Source organism: Falco punctatus (assembly GCF_963210335.1).
Source record: "Falco punctatus genome assembly, chromosome: 5".
Lineage (NCBI taxonomy): Eukaryota > Metazoa > Chordata > Aves > Falconiformes > Falconidae > Falco > Falco punctatus.
Window position 1 is genome coordinate 22,284,572 of NC_137584.1, and position 17,321 is coordinate 22,301,892.

Consider the following 17,321-nt stretch of genomic DNA (forward strand, 5'->3'; position numbering starts at 1 on the left):
AAGAGAAGGAAAAAATTGAAAGAGCAAATCTATTGCCTTTCTGGAGTAGCTTTGCCAAAAAAGTACAACCTTAAATTCTGTTTCAGTTGAAAGAACCTTCAGCTCTCTGGAAAGCTTCACACCGTGGTTGCAATATTATTCAAGTTCTTACCTGAAAACAACCTTTTCTTTTCAACATGGTTCTTAAAGTGAATAAAACTACATTAGTTAATCCCTGCACTTCTGTACGGATAACAGTGCTTCCCTTTCTGAATACATGTATATGTGCTTTATGTTTGTTGGGTTTTGTTTTGTTTGTTTTTTAAATTTTACTTAGTTTAAATATGGTAAATATGAGAATCTGATAGAAAGAATAATTTATCAGAGATCACAGAATGGACTACTTTCAAAGCCAGGATTTGATGTGAAGTCTATGTCAATGTTTAATTCATATATAATGATGTTATTTAGACTCATCATGTTTCTTTTTATCTTAATTTTTTTACTTGCAACTTTCATACTATTTGTGTTACAGTGAAAGGAGTGAATCAGTTGCTCTTGTCTTTTGGGTTTTTTTTAATTATTTTTTTCTCCTTTTCTCACTTTATTATTCTTCATCTTCTTTTTGGTGTTTCAAACTCTTCTACTTCCAGGAAACCTTAGAATTCTGAAACAAAATGTAAACTAATGTAACGATGCAGTCTGAGACCAAAAATAACCTGGAAAAAAATTCTGTAATCTGTAAACCACTCCATCTCAGCCAGGGATGTGGAATTATACATTTTTCCATGAGGGAACATAGTGAATTTCCAATTATGACATTTGTGATTTTCTTAAACCAATACTCCACATGAATTAGCTACAGTAGTTCTACAGGGAACAATATCATCCTGTTCTCCCTTTTTATCTTTCCTTTTCTGTGTAGCTGTGGCAAGTAACCAGATTTCCTATTTGGCAGACAGAAAACATTATTTTTGAAATTCAGGTGATGGAAGGGACTGTACATACTCAGATGAAACTTTCCATAACTAGTAATAGCTGAATAACTGTAGGTTCTTCAGTCATGCAATGAAAGGAGGAAGTATTGAATCACAGTGGAGTCTAAGAATCCTGCCCTAGAGAAGAAATACCAATTATTTTTTTAAGAAATTGCTTTAAAATTAGAACCAAATATTCAGATCATGAAGTTTTTCTCCTATTTGACACCACCATAGAGGGTAAAAAAAATTCAACATAACTGTAAAGGCACTGATTACACTTTACAGGATGATTAGAGGAATAGCCTCATCTTTTGCTGTCCCTGTTATTTTTCTGATAAATGCATATTGTATTTTCCATTATTGACTTGCTCCTGAGGGAAAATGTAAAAAAAAAAAAAAAAAAAAAAAAAAAAACAACAAAAACAAAACCAAAAAACCCTTCTGCTTTGGATCTATCTTCAGAATATTCTGTAGCCCTCCTGTCTATTCTTACCTGCTTATTACCAGCTGTTCTTCACCCATATTACAATAATGAATCTTATTTCAGAGAACACTGCCAGACCAAGTATGGAAACAAGAAGCGTAAGAAGTGTAAGGTATTAGGTTAATTTATTTTCTTTTTTCTACAGAACAAATTAAGGTAAACTTCTACGATGCCACAGCTGTCAAAAACTAGTGTTTCAGAACTTAGGTTCGTATATGTGATTCTCTTCTTGGGTGTAGGTATAAAGAGTATACCAGCAGGACGTAGTACAGGACAGAGGTATTCATAGGGTAGCTTAGGAAATATCTCAGGAGACTGAATCCTTCCATCAGATATGTGAAGTTCCTTGTAGGTACTTCCTCCTGTATAGGTATTGTAAGTGATGAAGCTCCTAACTTCAACACTTCCAATTTGATGCCTAAAAACAATGGAATGAAATGGACCTTCACACTTCTGTGTGAAAGGAAGCCAGCCTTACAGCTTCCATATCTTTAATCCCTGGCATTGTAAGTATTACATTAGGATCTGCTGCTTGTAATCAAATAAAGTAACTTATTTTGTCAGGGACACAGTCAACTTAAAAATCTGTGTTATGATTGTACTAATTTGTAATCAGTCATCTAGTAGTTTGGAAAGTTGGTACTTAAGACAACCAAATTAAATTACAGTTATATTTGTCTATAATGAACCCCTACAGAGAAGTCAAAATCTTTCATGGTCTGCTGACACAATGTGCAGAGAGGGAAGACCAGGAAAAAAAACCCTGAAAATATTTCAACAACTGTTTGTCTCCACTGGAATGAGCTTGTAGTATCATTCTTCTTGTGTTGATGGTGCATGTAGTATCATAATGAAAAAGCACTGAGCTTTAGACAAAGGTCAAGCCTACTATGCTCACAGTCATTTCAACATTTTTTACTTTCATGGGAATCTGTGAGTACATAATATGCTGGTAGAACAGCACAAAGTACCTTATAAGGCAATTAAACTTTTTTTTTTTTTTTTAAATTTTCCCAGTGGAACTTTTCTGTAGTTTAGATAACGATACAGACATTCACCACCAGGCCTCCTTGTCCACTAAACCATTGTTAACTGCCACCTTGTAGTTAGAAATATTGTTTGACCATACAGAAAAGATTACATTTCCTTGTTGCATGTGGCATGTTCTTAAAGAACACTTCACTACCCAGCAGCATGGGGTTTTTTTGAAAATATTCTTTCCATGGGCAGAATATAAAAGCAACTCTGCCCTACCCAATACCCCCAGTTTTGCACCAAATTTGCAATAGAGTTATCAGGAAGGAGTTTCACACAGAAAAGTTTGAAAGTCACTGTTTTAATTGTAGCCTTTCTTTATATAATACTGTAGAACTGAATGATTTGCTGCTTTTCCTCCAGTCTAATTGATGGAGAAAGAGTTGAAAGTAGAGTGCTTTGCTATGTGAACGGACAGTGCGGTGTATATCAAAACTACAGTGCTGCTTAAGTGACTACTGACAAGAATAAGAACATCTATAGCTACTAATCCCTGAGGAATGTATAAAATGGGAAAGTGCCCAAAAAATCGCAATATGAATACACTGACAGGAAAATATGAAAAGATTCTGTAGAGCTGTAATGTGAACTGGAATGCGTTTGATGCGTGAATAGGGCAATTATTTGGCAAATTAAACATAAAATCATTCAGTTTCTGCAGTTTGACATGATTCTCAAGCATGGATGACAGTTCGATAGGAACATATTTTACCTCATGGTGATGTTTTTTCCATGTATTATTTAGCACTTAACTTATTATTGATTTTCTCCTTTTCTTCCCAGTGGCTTCCAGTAAGTTCTTGTTAATTCATATTTTGTCTAATGGCTATGCCATGGTAGTGCTGTGCTAGCATGGTGCATGCAGTGTCACACCAACAGCAACTTGAATGTAGTGGCAATGTCAAATCAGATGTAAAAACAAAATAAGAGCAAGCAATAGTAAATAACCTGGCAATATCCTTTCCCTTTAAATGCACCAACAGGAAAAAAGAAAAAAAAAAAAACAATGAAACCCCAAACCCCCAACCAAATAATGGTTTATAAAAGCTTAAAACCAAGGGTGGAAGACAGCGTTTGTTTTTAAAACACCACCATTAACACATCTCAGTGTTGAGCTAAACATGATGTTTGTAGGCAAATGGGGTTTCAGACTGTAATTTTAAATAGTTCTTCTGAATGTGTTCCAATTCCAGATATGACATCCTTCACTCTCTTTTTATCCCATTGTAGTCTGTTGCTTTTTAGACTGATCCAACACTGCCACCTCTGTTCTTCTCTTCTGTCTTGGTCTGCAGCCTTGTCAACTTGCTTCCCATAGAACAGGCTTCCTTAGTCACTCTGTTTCTACAGATTTTTCTTTAGTTGACTCTCAGATAAAAATTTCTTCCTGGTTCTTTTTTCTTCCTGTCATTATAGTCATGTATGTTTGTAAGTTCTTTTAACTTCAAAGAGTTTTGATATGCAACACTACATGCCCAGCTTATGTTTATTGATACATAAATGAAGCCACATGGATTAATATTAGCTCAGGTCTTGGTCGTGGTTTTCACAAAAGGTACATTATTTATTTCTGTCTTCTCAGTCAGGCTGCTGTTACCTAATATTGACTTGATCAATAGTGACTCACTGCTTCCCTCAGGAGAAGACTTTTATTCAGTGTAAAATAAATATTTGTAAGATTTTGTGGTAGATTATGATGTAAATTTAGACCTGTTCATTTGATACTGATGATTTTACTTTTCTTTTTATATGTAAGATACTTACATTAACTTTTTTTAAAATTATAACAGGTCTCTTTTTACTATATGTACAAAGCAGTTCTACATGGAGAATCTCGGGGTGGGGGAATCTTCAAATATTAATGAGCATAAAATTTTGTTTTGAATGGGTCTAGCACCAAAATTTTGAATAAGACAGTAATATCAGAGAAAGTTTAGGATATGTAGTTAGCAAAAGCAGAACCTAAAAAAGTACCAAATGCCTGATCACAAGATGTTCTACTGCAGACAGGATGACTGTGTTCCAAGGAATGGAAAACAACCACATTTCTGCTCTCAACTAAAATTTCATGTTGCTGCCGTTGGGTAGAAAAAAATGTCATTTTCTTGGAAACATCTTTTCCACTGCTTTCCTCTTGGAATACTGCAATATAAAAAAGGCTTAACTTAGAAGTGCACAATGGTGAGAAGGACCATTTAATTGGGAAAGTCAGCAAGAAGAAAAAAGGTTGAAAAAGTTCTTTGAGGTCTTGTAGGGAGCTACTCCCCAGAGTGAGTGAGATCAAGAGGAAGGAGTGTTTACAGCAGGGGTCCTCAAACTTTTTAACCAGGGGCTGGCGTGCGGATGCAGTGGCAGGCAGTCATCTGCGGCTGCTTGGTTTTCCCCCCCCAACCCCCGGTGGAGGGCGTCTGTAAATACCGGGGGCCAGACTGAGGACCCTGGGGGGCCGTATCCAGCCTGCAGGCCATAGTTTGAGGGCCCCTGGTTTATAGCTTCTCAGAGAGTTTGTAAACAATTATTTTAGAGATAAGGTTACCATGAATATTTACTAAGACTCAATTAAAACCATAAGATCAAATCAAAACTAGATTATGAATTTCTGTAAAGCTCAAGCTATACTATACAACATATACATGTATCAATGCTTGGTTCTGGCACATTTAGGTTTCCTTTAAGTATGAAATTACACTATTTGTAGTAGACATATAACTAGTACATACATGCTAGAAAAAACCAAAATACTGCACACCTTGCAAATGTATAACATCTAACTATATAATAGAGAACACCTTGCAAATGTGTAACATCTAACTATATAATAGAGAAAAGTTAATATTTGTATGTTGTACACATTTTACTCTTCTAAACAGCAGCATAAATAAATCTGAATTTACAACACATTAGTCATTGGGGAAAAAAAATTGTAGTCACAGGAAAAGACCATACCAAATTAAATTAAATGAATAAATGAATAACTTATAAGATCATCTTATTTTATCCTTTTAACTTTTTTGTAAAAGTAAATTTTACTTCAGCTGATCAAGTGGATACCCCTGGGTTATTCACTATTTTCCTTGAATTGTTTGAATTCAAAAATCGCATGAAGATGTACCTTCACTTAAATTTAACTAATAGTCAAGCATTTTCTGTGGAGACGTTGGTTTAACTACAACTGGGTGAATTCAAACACTGAAATGTTTGCTAAACCATGCACTGAATAGGTAACTGCTTATCAGCATGCTGATTATGAACATTTTCGTAGAAAACTTTAAAATAGTGACCAATTATTTAAAGAATTCAATCCAGTAACAAGCAATTCCAAGTCTTTCAGAATATTAAAGTTTTGAGATAATTGCACACAAAACAAGACAGTAGGTCCTACAAAATACAAGAAAAAAAATCTTAAAAATTAACTAGGATTTTTCTGTGATTCCCTCCAGCACCTCATAAATATAAGGTCTACCCTATGGACATGAAGGCAGAACCATACATATGAACCTTCTGAAGTCATCTCAGGTACAGTATTCTGAGATGTTACTTGTGGCAAATTCTGATTCACAATATATAGGTTAAAAAAAACAGGCTAACTATCAGAAAACAATTTTATGAGGGGAAAAGAGATTCTTGTCTGGAAGTTCTTGGAACTTCTTGCCTGTTTCTGCCAGGATAATAGTATAAACTGATGCTAATGACTGAGGAAAAAGTCCCAGTCTCTTAATGAACCACTCATGCATCCTCTCTTGCCCAAGAAGAATATGATACAGTGCAGCACATCTATTAAGTTAATTTCCTTCACCTCTTGTATTTCCAAAGTGTCTTACAGATTTTAGAATCTTATGGATTCTGCTCAGTCTTTCCTACTGCACTACCTTCTCAGTACTTTAGTTTCCTCTGTTTCATAATATAAAATTTCTCAATTAATTTATTTCTTTGTTCATGCTGAGAAGCCTAGAAGGGCAGACCTATCTCTAGTTCCTTTTTCCTTAACTGCATTGGATGGCCTGAGAAGCTTCCTTATGCATCTTTTGTCACCATGCATCTCCATTATACATAGGTACACAGCCTGATGACTGCAAATACTTCAGCTCATCTAACCTTTTATCAAAATATAGTTTCTGATTGATTTGGAACTACTCCCTGTGATAAATTGGTCAATGGTAAGCTTAAGTCAAAATTATCTGATTTTACAACCAGCGATGCTCAAAACAGTGATCTTGATAAGCATAATAAAAAGCATATGATAGGAAACACAGCATAGGATATTGAAACATATGAGTCAGGATATTATGTAAGGTGGAAAGATTTTTTCATTAAAGAACTTTTTTAAGCATACTGCATAGTAAAGCAATATAAGTGTTGTCATGTTAAGATAATAAAAACTCACTTTACCAAATATGAAGTGAGATGATGTTGATATGAAGCATTCAAGACACAAGGATCTAAATGAGAAAGTTCACCAATATTGCTGAAACTGACAGGGCACCGTGTTCAATGTGCTTTTCCTATGCCAGTGATTTTATCTTATAACATAATAGGTTTGCGTTTATCATGTAACATATTATATTTCAGAGAAGTTTACTGATTAACCAAATAAAACAATTTATCAGTATCTCTTTTCTTAAATGAGCATAAAATGTCTTAGCTTCTGACAAGCGTATTAATCGTTTATATGTTTAGTGCACTATCAGTTCATGTCTATCAACTGTGTCTGTAGCTCATTTATCGGAATACTTCTTCAGTGTGGAGTTTAGCTACAATAAATTAATGTATTTCCTGTATTCCATAAAGCACTGTTTGAACACCTTGATGACCTAGTTTAGTTATCTAAAACACTTAGATGTTTAAGTCAAGGCCAGTAAGTGTTTGCTGCCTGCACAACAGCTAGTCATGTCATTCTGAAGTACACGGCTAAAAAGGTAAGAATTGCCCTTTTGAGCTACTTGTATATTTCTGGAGGTATTTATGTTTTTCTCTAATTCTGTTGACAATGAAAAGAGCCCAGAGTGTTTAGCTTATTCTTAGTTTTTTAAATAGCCTAGTTACCTAAATTTATATGATGAATACCACATACACTAAATGTTAACTATAGCAACCATTCTGAGTTTTGGAAAACTGTAAAGTGCTTAAAATATATTTTTATACAGTTTTATTTTATGAAACACTTTAAGAATGTCTTGTCTGAACAGAAACTTTTTAAAACATAATTATACATAGAAAAATTATCTTGTATAGAACCACTTTTCATAACAATATACACAGCAATATTTCTCTACAATAAATTTGCATTATTTAACCTTCTTACTGCAGTACACAAAAGAAAGCGTGCTCAACTTTTTTTTTCCAGCCAATGGAGGTGATGATGTAAAGCTTCTTGTATTCAGTGGCTAAATGCACTGTCATTTAATACACTCTTGGAACTCCTTGGTGGGAATAATTTTCCTGACACAGATATTGCAGAATGGCTGTGTTTTTACAGCAGGGTCGATCTACAATATTGTTCTGCAGTATTTTTATGGCTTTGTCTGTTGTCTTTATGGGTAAGGTGACAAATGCAGCAACTCTTAAAAAAAAAAAAAAAAAAATCAGTCTCAAAGGTCAGCTGTTGCACACTTTATCCCCAAGTGGTAAGAGAACAAGCCAAATATCCAGAATATTTTATTCTACCTTCACTGTGGAGTTTCTAAACTAGTGAAATGCTTTCTTTCTGTGTATTTCTGGCTGCCAATTTTCTTGATGTCCTTTTTGACATTAAGCAAGTTTCTTAAGACTATCTTCCCCTCTTTTTGCCATAGAGTGATACACAGTTTATAACATGAATAAATCAAGTTAATTAACCACCTACGTGACTCCAAGTCAAGTTAATGGCATAGTTCCAGAACAATGGCAAGAGGATGCCATCTAAATCTAAGATGATCCAAATCTGGATAGGTGTTTACACTTTTAATACATTCAGATGTTACCATGAAAATTAAAGACATCTGTAAACAGGATTCTTTTGATTAATGTGGATATTTTTGGTCTACTTAATCATTGTGAGTTCTCCAAGAAGGAATGAAATAGTTGTTTTCTAACAAGTAAAATAAAAAATCATAGTATGACAGAAATGTAACATTTATAGTTATCTTAGTGAGAATTCTTGAGGAACAAACATGTAAAAATCTGTGATAAACTAGATATAAAATTCAGAAAAAAGGGGAAACAAGAAAAAATAATCATTATAAAGATTTCTGTTTGTGTTTGGAATTTGATCTTTCATATCCACATATCAACCTCTAAAATATGGAAATACTGTCACTTCCCTCAAAAAACACTTTTCAGGTCAGATTCTAAATTATAATTTTAGTTTCAGTGGGAAATCTATTACTTATCAATTTGTAAGAAATTATCATTAATAAGTGAGTCATGCTCCCAACTTAGATGTAGCTTACTGATTTACCATCTTCATTACTGCTTTGATATCTACAGAAATTGGACATGTTTTCCAGCAAAATGAAGATGTTATTATGAGACAATGTATAAAAATCTTTACTTTTTCCTGTATCATAATGCAGAAACACAAGAAAGTGTGTTCTTTTCAACGCCCATATTAACTTATGACTATAATGGTAAATTAGGATGTGAGAAGCAATTTTCATTTTTCAATTTAATTGAGGACTGACAGGAAAAAAATACTTCAATAATTACAGTATTAAAAATAGAGCTTTGAATTTAGATTCTGAACATGAGATTTTCAATGGTCTCAAACTCACCAGTTCCTATCTAAGCATTGCTAAGTAGTTGTATTTCTGCTCCATTTTATTTATTCCTTTTATTTTATTCTTCTGTAATAAATTTAGTCCATTTGCTACCATTCCTTTACCACTTCTGACAGCCACACAATGCAAGCATATAGTAAGAATGTTTGATAAATTTATGTCAATGTAGATGGACGCTCATACATCATCTATTTACTTAGCATAGGGGAGGGTCCGCTACACTAAACACCAAGAGTTTTTATTACAGTTATTATGGTACTTTTGTTATTGTAACTACTATATCAAACCTCACAAGAAGTATGTTTCATCTTGTATTATCAAATTGATGTGAAAATATTTGAGAAAAAGACATTACAGCCTGCAGGTAAGTAAGCACGTGAAGGCAACTAAAAAGACCCCAAGAAATTTTTCCAGGGTTCCCAGCATCTGAAATCAAATTATCCCTTTTATTACATTAACCTAAGGCTGACATTAACTTTGTCTTCTGAAGGCATGGCATAGGAAAAAAATTATGCCGAGACAGGAGCTCTTACATTTTTGTTTATTTCACAGCACTGAGACAAATGTGTCAGGTGGGAAAGAAATGCCACTCCAGCTGGGTAGGCTGTTATGCCCGCATAGAGAAATTCAGAAATCATTACATGTCTCTAGTTTGAACCTAAATTAATAAAAGAATTGGTACACAAACAAAACCAACACTGGAGTGACAGGAACTCGGGTAAGGTTAATATTGAGAGGACAGCGATACACATACACTTCTGTGTGCTAAGCCTGCACATTACAGATATATTTGCTGATGTGCTTCTTAAAAGATTAAACAAACAAGACATTCTGCTGCTGGGAACCCTGGCTGATAACCACTCACTCATCCTTTATGCACAAAAAGTACATATGATCAGAAGCATCAAACTTGTTTTCCTTAACAGAGTTTAGGATAAGGTAATTAGGATACTGAAAGAAAAACTGAGATTTCAAATGTTCCTTCTAACTTCTATGGTAGTAGTGAACTATTTTCTAGACTCACATACAGTACGTACACAAAACTCAACCATTGATGTACCATCGAGATCCCAATCATTTTCCTAATTGCTAGTGGGTGGGGTTTTTTTTGCAAGAATTCAATTCAATTCATAAGTTCAGTTTGCAGGAAAGGTAAAGTTATGTAGCCACCAAGTTTGTTATGAAAGCTTCCAAACGTGCAACATCACTGCTATGTGCAGCCTATGGACTCCAGAGAAATTTCAGAGTACCAGCTGTCTTGCTTCTGCATTTGTCATACTTCATCTGAGTCTGGACTGCTTTCCCATAGACAGCTCTACAAGATGTCATGAACCATAACAGGGCTTTTGCACAAAATGATTAACTGTCTTGAGGAACACTTAGAAAATTGTACAAAGTGTTCTTTATAGAAAACATTAATGAAAAATGAAATAAATTGATCCATTCCAGTAGAAATCCAGTAATCTATTTATGGATCACATACTTTTATTTGACTAGTTGTGAAATGGCTTTAGAAAGTATGTTTGTGGCTATGTACACTGGAACATTCCTTTTCTACAGAATTGTTAATAGTAAAATATACCTTGGCATATATATCTATTGTTATGTCTAAAAATCCACCTCGAATAAATCGTACTAAATAGTAATAGCATAGGAATAGTATTGATTGTATGGTACTGGTCAGAAAAACAGGATATCAAGGATCTTTGCTTACAGGCCTGTATCTTTCCCAGGGAGTAGACGCAGAAGATACATCTGATGGCTCATCAGTAACCTCAGTCCACAGAAAGCTACAGGAAAGCAAATGCTGCACTTTAACAGGTTTGTATCAGCAGACAGTTTGTACAATTTGAATATGCCCTGCCTTTCCTACTGTTAAGGTTTCCCTACAGCTATGCTCATTTTTAAAAAGTCATGGTCTCTTTCCTGGTACCAAGGGCAAGTAGAACAAGTATGTATAACCTGTAACCATATAAATAAGCTCTCTCATTTCATTTTTCTATCCCAAAATTGGAAGGCTCCATCCATTACAGTGTGCTGAGAGCAGTGTTTGGCTCATGCCCAGACATTGCTCAGGACAAGAGCAGCCTCACAAAATCAAGAATCACTTTCCTTGGAGAGGACCCCTGAGGTTGCCTTGCCCACCCCCCTGCTCAGAGCAGGGCCAATTCAGTTAGTGTGGTCCAAGAACATGCAAGCAAGCTTGTTAGCAAGTTAGCAGTTCAAACTGTTGCAGTACAACACTTGTGCCCATCCCCTCACCCTGCTTACTGGATTTTTACTTCCTAGCCCCACAGGAAATGTTATGGCAGGACCTGACACATACCTGTAAAACTTCAGATGTTGATACCAATGTCGTCCATACCATAGAGCGGGAAACCTCAGTTTCCAGAAAAAGCAGCTGGCAGTTTTCAAAAGCGCCAATTTCAGAAGCACTATATATCCACTCTCTCTCTCTATTCACCCACTCTAATAGGCACTCTGTCTTCTGATAGAAAAGATGTAGAGCTGGACTCTTATCCCTTAGCTGGGGTAGTCAGAACTTAAAGCAGCAGAGGCAGATATGATCTCCAGAACTTTATTAACAATTATTTCTGGTCTGGAATCATTATTTGATAATGGTTTCAATTAAAACTTGTAAAATGAGAACTGGGTAATACTATTAATATGTTTTCTAGACTCTAAGGCACTCCTATTATTTTGTAGCCAGCACAGAGCTCAAAATTGCTATCCTCTGATTTATTGCAGAATGACATATAGAGCTGAAATAGCTTAATAATATGTCAGTAACATCAACTCTCTCAATTACATCTCAGATGGGCATGAAGGATAAATAAACCAGTAATCTCGCTCCATTTTGCAAAGATAAATAAAATGTCTGGTTTATTAAAGGTATGTCAAAATAGAGAATTATTCTGTGGCCAGAATATAGGCAACAGGCAAACATTTCCTGAATTTTAATCAAGGTCAGATGAGAGATCTGTGAAAATGACACAATAATCTATGCAGAAAATAACAACCATAACACCTAATGGTTATTTGAAGTCCTTTGAGAATCACTTGGTATATGTCAAAAACCAAATCATAGTGTAAGTTACACAACTGCATGGTACTTTGAAGGCTAAAGCGCTTCAAAGGAAAAGAAGTCATTTTACTTGTAGCTAAACTGTGAAATTGCATAAGAGTTATTCTGTTCACACTTTCTCCTGCCATGGGAGGGCTTGCTTAGCACATTTGTGTGCTTCCATATAACATCCTCAACACTAACCACTGAAAATACACTCCTCTGCTAATTTTCATTTACTCTTCCTTCTACAGAAAACAGACATTTACCAGTTCAGCTCTGATTAATCTGTAATTTTGTTAGTGATAACATCAGAAAAGTAAATAGAAACTGTATCTACACCACATGTTGAATAAGAATGTCCTCCATTTTCATACTTGGAGCCAACCCAGATAATACGTGGCCTCACCATATTCCTCCTGTAACTTCAGAACAATTATTCACTCCTTAGCCAAATTCAGGCTTTATCATTAGAGTCTGTCTTTTGGGGATTAAATATAACGCTTTACATCAAGTTCAAAGGTATCTAACTAAACATTATCAACATATTGTATTTTTTCCTTGACAGATTTATGTAGTAGAGTAAGAAAAATCCATCCATTCTGACTTTTAGACCTCAGCTGACAGCACTAAACTCAGCCTCCTTCAGCCACGTAGTCCAATATGAGATGTTAAGAGGTTGAATGACAAACTCACACTATCCAGTAGATCAATAGGACATTAAGATCTGACTTCATTTCTGCTTGTTTCATAGCTTGGGGGGAGGGGAAGAAAAGAAAAAACTAGGTAATATTTAAAGACATTAACCAATATTTAACCACTTACTATTTTATTCAAGTCTGAGAATATTTAGAATATTCAGTTTCAAAATTATTTATTCTAAAGTTAAATCAATTATTCTTTGGGGAGTTATAATTTATGTACCATGTTTGTCCTTCTCAAACACTTTCACCAATAAAGCATAAATATGTGAAACTCACAAACATTGATAAATGTTAGCTCTCTTCTATTATTTGTAAAGTCAAAGATTTATTACAAAAGGATATATTTGCTTCAAGTTAGCATACTCAGCATGTTTTAACTAGGCTTGCAATTATTCTTATATGGTGGATGCTATCAGTGGATCTAAAGTATAGTCATACGAGAAAATTGAAATGCATCATGAAAGAGCAGATAGCGAATATCATTAAAACTTTTAGAAGCAATATTGGCATGTCTACAGAACTAAATAACCTGACTGCATTACCAGATTTTATTCTTTTTACCAATAAATTTGATTAAAAACTGCAAAAGCAGTCCCAGGAACCTAGGGTCCACTGGTTTCCTAATCATCTGTTCATTCTACTGATCTACAAAATTATGCCCCCGATATTGAATTTTACCTAGTTTCATGACCATATTATTCACTGTCTTCATCTAATACCTAGCTTTAGGATTAGGATCTTTGCCTGGCATGAACTAGCTATGACAAAATTATGTTTTCTGAAGCTGAGCTACCCTAGAACCCTTTTTCTAATTCCTTGCCAAGTGCTCAAAAGTGAAAATGGAAAGGCATTAACATTGCAATGGATAGAAATCTTTTAATTGTTTTAAATGGCATTTAAATGTCTTCCTGGCTACTTCTGAACTGCTCAAACTTCTAAGCTCCAGCTCAAACAGAAGGGCAAACTTCTAAGTTCAAATGCCAACTTCTGTGGATGTGCAGGAGCCTGTCCATAGGTACAGTGGTGACTTTGCTGTCCAAACTGTAGCTAGGCATCTCAAGGCTTGGCATCTCTGGACAACGCATAGTCTGAATGCTTGTCTTGAGCCTAAGCATTCTCTTTCCACCTGATACTACTTCATAAGTTCAGATTGGAGGCCCAGATAAGTCCTAGATGATTTTTCTTTGACCCAATAAATATATTAAATAGTCAAAGAAGAAGATATAAAAATCTTCAACATGAAACATTTGCTTTCAAAACAGGCAGAAGTAATAGATGGGGACTTTGAGAAAAGGGAATCTGTATACAAATTTCTGCTACTGTTCATAGAACAGGGAAACTTAAAATCAGGTCTATGCAATCTCAGATGGCAGTCATACTCCTGAGTTAGTGCCACAGGGACAGCAACTGAAAACGGTGCACTTGGACAATGATGTTCTTTGTCCCTAATTCCCATCCTTCTCAGGACTTCCAACTGGTTAAGTTAGTGCTTGTGTATTTATTTGTATAGTACATGTTGTACTAATGGTTTAACTACAGCTTAGCCCTGTGTATTCTGCTATCAGAAAGACACCTGAAAGTGAGAGATTGCACCATTCAAGTCATAACTCTTAAGCCATTTTATGACCTAGCTCCTAAACTCTCTGTGCTTAAGTTCCTCATCTGTAAAACAGATAACTATTTGTCTGTCTGGTAAGGAGGGTGTAAGGATAAGTATGTAAAAGATGCAAGGGTACAGTAGTTAAGTACCAGACACTGACAGCTATGGAAGATGAAGAAATTCAAAAGGCAAAGATCTTACACTGCTAAGGAAAACAGATTATGGACAATCAGATTGAAGAAACAATGCAGATTTAGCAAACTGCACTGAAGTATATTTCAAGACAGTAACTTAAGAGAATAATGGTAACACATTCACTTGAGAGTTTTAGTCTCAGTGCTTGCTTACATTTTTGTAACACATTCACTTGAGAGTTTTAGTCTCAGTGCTTGCTTACATTTTTAAGCAACACATGTTTAAATTAATATAGTAAGAAAATAAACATTCTGAAAAATAGTGCAGGACCAGAAAGAAGGAAAAGAGAGACAAAAGCACCTATCCCTTTCATCTATATACAATTCTTTTGTCTAGAAACAGGTCAAAAAGTAGAAGAAAAAAAATGTAATTTTTAGGACAAGCTAGGAAGTTGTGTATATAAAGCTTTTAGTATGATTACCAATTCAAATTATTTGAAAAACTAATCCTTGGACTCTTTTGAAGTTAATAATTTTAGATTTCTTCTCCATGTAAGCAAAATCCTAGAAAAAATAAAATTCATATTCAGATGAAAGCATCTATCTTTCCAGAATTTCAGGAATCAGTATGTCCCATTTTTTAGCATTATACCAGCAGGAAGATTTGATATCCAGTTTCCCATTACTATGGATTGTGTTACAGAATGATTCTATTACGGTCAGGCTGGGAGGAAAAATATGTTTTTTAATCTCCCCTGCTGATACCTTTCCCAGTTGTATAAAGCATTTCAATATTAATTAAAAAAAATACATATCACAAAATAGTTGTCTGTAGTCTTAAGAATTTACTTCATGAAGTTAGGACAAGAAAAGACATTAGGTTCTCCATCTTTTTGCTCAATAAAAACTCCAGCAGAGCTCTGTTCCAAATGAAGTGACAATGTTGCTTACTGAGGATGGCTTTTTATTGCCATATTTTGAAATATCCCGTGTCACATCTGAGACATCTCAAAAAAATACCAGCAGCTATTGCCTCATGACCAAGCTGTTACATCTATCACTAAGTAAGACAGCCAGCTTTAAATTCACTTTTCTTATTAAATTGAGCTATTATATATATGGCCCATAAAAATATCAATTTTTGTGTGAAAATGAATTAATAAGAAATTTGGAAGTCACTGTTGCTAATAGCACTTCCAGATAACCAAAATGGATTAACCAATGAAGTGGAAAAACACCATGTAGATAAAGTAATACCATACACAGCAGAGCTGACATTGTGCTTAGATCTATGATCCTTAAACAAGGCAATCAAGCAAAAAATTTAACAGATGCTTAAATCTGTGATGTAACAAATGGATTAACTGATGTCAGCATTTTAAGCACTCTGAATAGCTCTTCAGGGTACTGCCCGAAGAAATGCCAGTGTTAAAGTACATTTATTACCTCACTGGGGAGATATAGATTCACTCAGTTACCCTTTGATTTTTGAGCTCAATAGCTTTACAGAAATACAGACATTATATAAATTATGGATTTAAAATTGTTTCACCTTGATGAGATTAAATAACTCTTGTCAATATGTGCATTTTAGCTGTTTGACCTAACACTGAATTTGGAAACAGGAAATTTTAATATTCAAAAAGAAATTCATAAGGAAAACATCAAAAGCTTGATTTTAGTTTGATTTTTTCTGTTGATCATGTTTGACTATTATATTTCTAGTGACTCGAAGAAAACCCAGTAATTAGTTATTTTGATTAACTTTTTTCCTCCCATAAAATATTGGCCCAATTTACTCTCAGTTGTACCACTGAGATAACACCACATTTATTAGAATATTATGTCAAATATTTTTGTTTAATTATTTTGGGGAAAATAAAATAATAAACTTTTTCCTGGCACATGCAGAACACTCTCTATACTTTTGAAGGGATGATTTAATTAGGGCATTTTCTAAGAATGGTTCCACCTAAGGTACTGAAAAATGAAATCGCCAAAGTTTTACAATTACAGTTGTTAAAAGGTAAAGGATTAAAGCAAGACATCTTGCTTTTCAGGTCAGAAAATCACTTGAGTGAAGACTGGTACCGATAAATATGTAAGCCTGATTACTTTGAAAAGAATGAGTAAAACTGAAGGAAATTATTTGATCAAAGCCTTAATTGGAAGAACTTTCATATTTCCAAAACATAATTCTTGTCACAGAACAAGACAGGATAGTCAGTAGTCCAACAACTGGACTACTTGCCAGTGGTTCAAAGGATGCAGTTTCAAGGTGACATAAGTCACAGATCTATGCAAAGACATAGAGATCACTTAATTACTGTCATGGGCAAAAAAGACTTGACATGGAAAAAAAATTATTGCCAGTTAAAATACATTTGAATAATGAGATTTAAAGATCAGAATTAAAACAACAGCTTACTCTCACCCTCACCCCTTTCCCAGTCTCAACTTCACTCCTAACTCCCCTAGATCCCTACCCCAAGTGACGCAGTGAGGATGGGGAATAGGGTCCATAACATCTCCTCTCTGCTACTCCTTCCTTCTGTCACCTTTTCCCTGCTCCAACACGGGTCCTTT

At 34.8% G+C, this 17,321-nt stretch overlaps 1 long non-coding RNA gene across 1 annotated transcript; it reads right to left on the reverse strand.

The window, feature by feature from the left end:
- Positions 1-735: 735 nt before the first annotated feature.
- Positions 736-14,945, reverse strand: LOC308064142. Its single transcript, XR_013928217.1, has 2 exons — positions 5,268-14,945; positions 736-5,227 (listed from the first exon to the last, which is right to left on the reverse strand). It is a non-coding gene; the product is annotated as an uncharacterized lncRNA (long non-coding RNA).
- Positions 14,946-17,321: the final 2,376 nt, after the last annotated feature.